Source organism: Panthera leo, chromosome A3 (genome assembly GCF_018350215.1).
Source record: "Panthera leo isolate Ple1 chromosome A3, P.leo_Ple1_pat1.1, whole genome shotgun sequence".
NCBI lineage: Eukaryota > Metazoa > Chordata > Mammalia > Carnivora > Felidae > Panthera > Panthera leo.
Genome location: NC_056681.1, coordinates 26,120,533 through 26,126,562, shown reverse-complemented (window position 1 = coordinate 26,126,562; position 6,030 = coordinate 26,120,533).

Below are 6,030 nucleotides of genomic sequence, written 5' to 3'. Positions count from 1 at the left end.
TTGAAGAAGAACCTAATCCACTAGATGAAACTCTTTACTAAATTCAAGGGTGAGTTCATCATGAAGTGCTCCTGGGGGAAGCCAACGCGTTTTAAGGGATGTCTCTAAATTTCAAGGCTCCTCAACCCATGCTTCAGAGGCATCTCTGTCAGAGGTAGAATCTTAGCAGAGTCCCCCTTGGCCTGGTCATATTCTGTGTTTATTAAAGACGTGTTCAGGGGTCTCTCAAAGGCAGGGGATGGTGTATGTAATACAGGAGTTCTCAGATTGGAGCGTATACCACAATCACCCTCAGAGGCTTGGTTAAAACACTGATGACTGGGTCCCACCCCGGAGTTCCTGACTCCGTAGGTCTAGAGCGGGGGCAGAAGAATTTGTATTTCTAGCAAGTTTCCAGGGAATGCTGATGCTATTGGTCTAGGGACCACACTTTGAGAACCACAGGTCTAACCATTCCTTCAGTCCTGGGGTGAAAATTTTAGGGAAGGGGTGCAGTTACCCAGTACCAATGATTGTATTTCCCTTTTTCTCTTTACCAACAACCCAAAGATGGGTGACAGCAGTGACAATGCACCAACCCCTCTGGAGCAGACCCTGGGCTTTGCACCGGGCAGAGGCCACCTCCGTCGGTCCTTACAACCACACTGTATATAAGGCAGCCACTCAATTCTACAGATGAACCCAAAGGTGCACAGTGGTGAGGCGAACCTCTTCAAAGTCACATGCAGCTTAGCATCTGAGCTGGTGCACATCAGGTGGCCAACGTATTCTCATGGAACAAGCGTATCCAGGAACACAGCTGGTAAGAGGCAAATTTGAACCCAAGTCTGATTCCAAAGCTCAAACTCATTCTGCCACATCAGCGGGAAGCATTAAAAGTCATGCAAGTTCTGGGAGGCGAGGACTAAGGACTAAAGCTTCTTTGTCGTTTTTGTTTGTTTGTTTGTTTATTTTGAGACTGAGTGTGCATGCTCGCATGGGCTCAAGGGAGGAGCACAGACAGAGAGAGAGAGGGAGAGAGAGAATCCCAAGGAGGCCTACAAGAAACCTGACTTGGGGCTTGAGCCCATGAACCTCGAGATCATGACCGGAGCTGAAATCAAGTCAGAGGCTTAACGGACTGAGCCACCCAGGCGCCCCTCTCTTCCTCTACTCCTTTTTCTCCTTTTCTCTTTCCCTCCCTTCCTTATTTCCTTCTTGATTTTATAAGAGTAGAGATACCTGAAAGTTTTTCTGAATTAAATATACCGTCAAGATGCTCAGGGCTGGATCTAGGGGCACAAGAATGAAAAGACACAGTACAGAGCTGGCTCCAGAGGGGCTGTGGGAGAGAAGTGGGGCCACCAGCTAGAAGAATGGACTCCCAGGTTATGGGCCCACATCAGCCACATCATGGCCTTTTTAGGGACAGGGCAGAAATGTTAGGGACAGAAATAATTCAGGTCGTTGGTGTGGAGGAAGTTCAACTGTTTTGGTTGAAAAAGTTTTTACAAAAATAATAGCTGTTCTTAGCAATCTGAGGGGCAGGGAAGGAGGTTGTTTTCACTTTTCATCATTTTCAGTTCTGTTTGAACTTTTGATTGTGCACCTTTCATGTATTATCTCTATAAATGAATCATATGCTTATATTGAAAAATTTAGAAACTACAGATAAGCAAAAGAAAAAATTAAAATTAATTAAAATTATTTTTAAATTAAAAATTACATTTCTATGTAAACATTTTTTACAAGAGTGGGTTCGCTTTGACCTGTTTTGACAACCTGATTTTTTTTTTTGCCTATACACCATGACCATGATCCCTTTCACACACTGTCTTCTTCAGTATCAGCTTCAGTGGCTGCATGCTATCCCATTCTATACCTATATGTAATGTATACAACAAATCTCCGATTACCTAATACTAGATTGCTCTCAATTAGTTGCTATTACAAATGTTTATTTTTAGACTACTACCTTTAAGTCATCATTGGATCACTCATGATTCAAAAAGAACCCAATCTGGATCAAAAAATGGTTTAGGGTGCCTGGGGTAGCTCAGTCAGTTGAATGTCCAACTCTTGATTTTGGCTCGGGTCATGATGTCAGGGTCTTGGGATCAAGTCCTGTGTCCGGGCTCCACGCTGAGTGTGGACCTGCTTGAGATTCTCTCTCTCTCTCTCTCTCTCTCTCTCTCTGCCTGTCTCCCCTGCTTGCACACTCTCTCTCGAGTTTTTTTTTAAATGATGTTTTAAGATTCTTCCTGTCTTAGCACAGAATAAGAAATAAAATATTCTTGGAGATGTTTCAGTGGGGATTAGATTGTATAATACTTCCTAGTTTATGTAATTCTGTTAATACCTTTCCAATTTTATAGAATTTTATGGAATGTGGATTATCTCTCAATAAAAAACAAAAACCCTTTCTATTTGGGAGTTGGATGACCAAGGCTCCAAATATTGCCCGGTGACCCCATGTAAGCACAACCCTTGGTGTGTCCTTTTTCTCCTACCTGATGTAACAACTCCCAACTCTGAGGGTGTCCTGAGCTTCAGAAGATGATGGATGTGAAAGAATGAATGCTGAAAAAACTATATTACTGTTCTTTATTCATAATCACCAATGCAGGGAACAACCCATTCCATTGGTTAGCAGTAAATAGATAAAAACCAAACAAAACACCTGAGGTGTATCCATACCACGGAATGTAAGCCAGGCATAAAAAGGAATAAACTACTGATGTGTCAATAACATAGATGAATCTGAAAAGCATGCGAAGTGGAAGAAACTGGGCACAAAAGGGTGCATATTGAATGATTCCACTTACATTCTGGAAAAGGTGAAACTATAGGGACAGCAATCAGGTCAGTGGTTACCAGAACTGGGGGTAAGAGGAGAGGATTGCCTATAAAGAATAGGAGGGAACTTTTTGGGGTGATGGAAATATTCTGTATCTTGATTGTGGTAATAGTTACATGACTACATACACCTACTCATTGAGCTGGGTGCACCTCAGTGGCTCAGTCAGTTGAGCATCCTACTTCGGCTCAGGTCATGATCTCATGGTTTGTGAGTTCGAGTCCCACATCAGGTTCACTGTTGTCAGTGTAGAGCCTGCTTCAAATCATCTGTCCTCTTCTCTCTCTGCCCCTCCCTTGCTTGTGCTCTCTCTCTCAAAAGTAAATTTAAAAAACATTAAAAAAAAAAACTCATTAAGCTGTATACTTAAAAAAAGTGAATTGTATTGCACATGAGTTATGCCTTAACAAATCTGACTTCCCTCAAAAAAACCAAAAAACTATAGTGCCATCCAAATACAAGGTATCATCCATCAGACATTATCCGTAATGCTTTTCACAGTTCTGAAATATCTTTGTGAAATATAACAAATGTAAAAAAAAATACAATCCAGAAAAGACCAAATATGTTTCAGGAAGATATGTGTTGTTCGGCTATCTGCCTTTTCGAAAGGTCATTTTGACACCCCAGCAAATGCTCGTGTGTGAGGCAGCTGGTCCCACAGTGGAGCAGCTGACCACTTGAACTGTTTGGGGATTTTCCTTGTCATCACGTTTTGGGTTTTTTTGTTTGTTTGTTTGTTTTTTTCTTTTTTAAATCACCAGAGTAAAATTAATTCTGTGTCAGAACTGAACAGTGAATGTTTCCTCCACCCCAACCAGGGCAGTCCTTTTTCCTCCAGGGAAAGAAGACAGGTATTGCTGATTGATCTTTTGGCCTGACTATTGCCATCTTAAGAAACGCTATGCTCCAAAAGTAAATAAGATATAAAATAAGAAGAATCTGTAACCAAAGACTAGGTGAACGGATAGCAGATTTTTAAGCAGAATAGGAACAAGAGTGAATCAATGCAAAGATGAAGTGCTAACAGTAAGAAAGACCCTGCTCAGAGGCCCCAGCACTGCAGCAGAATCTCTACCTAACAGTCTACAGGCCCTCTGATCAATGCCCCTGATTCGATAGATGATATTTGGAATGAAATTCCAATCGATAAAGTGACTGGAGGAGCTCCTGGGGTTCATAATGAAATCTGCACTAGAACAATTGGGAGTGAGGATATAACCTCCTCTTGCATAGAACTAGAGGCACTGAAAAGACAAACTGCCAGTTACCGGCGTAGACAGCTTATTGTCCACAGGGACCAGGGGAGCCCTGGCCCACAGGAGGCGCTCCAAGAACGTTGGTGGGATCATGGAGCAAGGTGTTCAACGGCTCCTGGAAGAAGGCCCTTGGAAGAGGGGCACCCAGCCTGGCAGGTTGCCTTGTACTAAGACTTATCTATGATCTGTGTTAAAACTAACCAATGATCAAGCCAGGCCTGTTTAACAGTCCTGCCACAGAGGATCTGCACACAGCCTCATTTCATTTCGACTGACAACAGGACCTGTGACCAGGTGGGGGTTGGGATGCCAAGTGTTAGGGTTCCTGAGCCGAAAAACAAGTCTTATCAAGGAGCTCACAGGCTAGTGGGGAAGAGAATCCTGGAAACAAATAATTACAATAAGTTGATAATGAAGAGCTCACCGTTAGTTGGGCAGGGATTATGAGCCACCCGATAACCCTGTGAGGTGAGAACTATACCTGTTTCACAAATGTGGAAACTAAAGTTCTGAGAGGTTAGGAGCTGGCCTGAGGGAGACACAGAATCTGAAACAGGCTCCAGGCTCTGAGCTGTCAGCACAGAGCCCGACGCGGGGCTCGAACTCACGAACCGCGAGATCATGACCCGAGCCGAAGTCAGACACTCAACCGACTGAGCGACCCAGGCGCCCCTAGGCAAAGTATTTTTTTTTTTAATTTTTTTTATGTTTATTTATTTTTGAGACAGAGAGAGACAGAGCATGAATGGGGGAGGGTCAGAGAGAGAGGGAGACACAGAATCTGAAACAGGATCCAGGCTCTGAGCTGTCAGCACAGAGCCCGACACGGGGCTCGAACTCACGGACTGTGAGATCATGACCCGAGCCGAAGTCGGACGCCCAAGCAACTGAGCCACCCAGGCACCCCGGGGAAGTATTTTTTTAATGTCAACTTATTTATGGGGGTGGGGGGTTTCAGAGACAGGGAGAGAGAGAATCGCAGAGCCCAAGCTGAAATCAAGAGCCAGATGCCCAACCGAGCCACCCAGGTGCCCCCTGTAGTGGAAGTGTTGGCGGAGACCAGAGTTCTCCTTATTATGGCCCGGAGACGTCAGAGGAGGCCCTCTGAAGTGCCCTGGATGCTACATCTCGAAGCATTGGCAAGCACTGTGGGCCCAAGGGGAAAAGAGGCAGATGGCTTCATGGCTTGTCAGCTGTCAGTAGGCTGGTAGACCAGACACTCCTCTACAGGACACGTGCCAGGAGGCAAGGGGGATGGAGGGGTGGAAGATATAGGCAGGACCAGACTGTGGGGGGTTGGTGTGCTAAGGAGTTTGGACTTTCCCCTGGATACCATGCAGAGTCACGAGCATTTGGATCTGTCTACTGACATGAGACTTGCCCACAAGAATGCTCACACAGGAAACAGGCCAGATAGCAGAAGCTGTGAGGTTGAAGCCTGGGGTGGGGCCATCAGGAAGCCACTGTTGCGATCCAGGTGGGGCCGGAAGGCTTGAATTGGGCAGGGCCAAGGAGCTCCTTGGTCAGAATCTGTCCAGTGGCCAGCTGGGTGCAACCGTTACGGAGTATCCTGACTGAGACCAGCACTTGCCAGGCTGAATCCCCTTCACGTCTCTCAGGATTGCATTTCTGAACTAAGCAGGACACCCATGGCTCACAGGGCTCACCTTTAGCCAGTGACCAGTTTCAGTCCCTAGGACTCCACTTCCCCATTTGTAAATATGAGTGGATTTAACTAGATTGTATGTATATTTAGGGTGTCTTCCTGTTCTGACATTCTGTGAATTCTTTTTACGTTGGATTTTCATGGTTTCAGGCATATGAGGCCCCCAGAAATCTCACAGACACATTTGGACATTGTCCAAAGGCACCAATTTGCCCTTCTTTGGTATTGTAAGATTAATTTGGTAATCTTGCATACATTGGAACAATCTC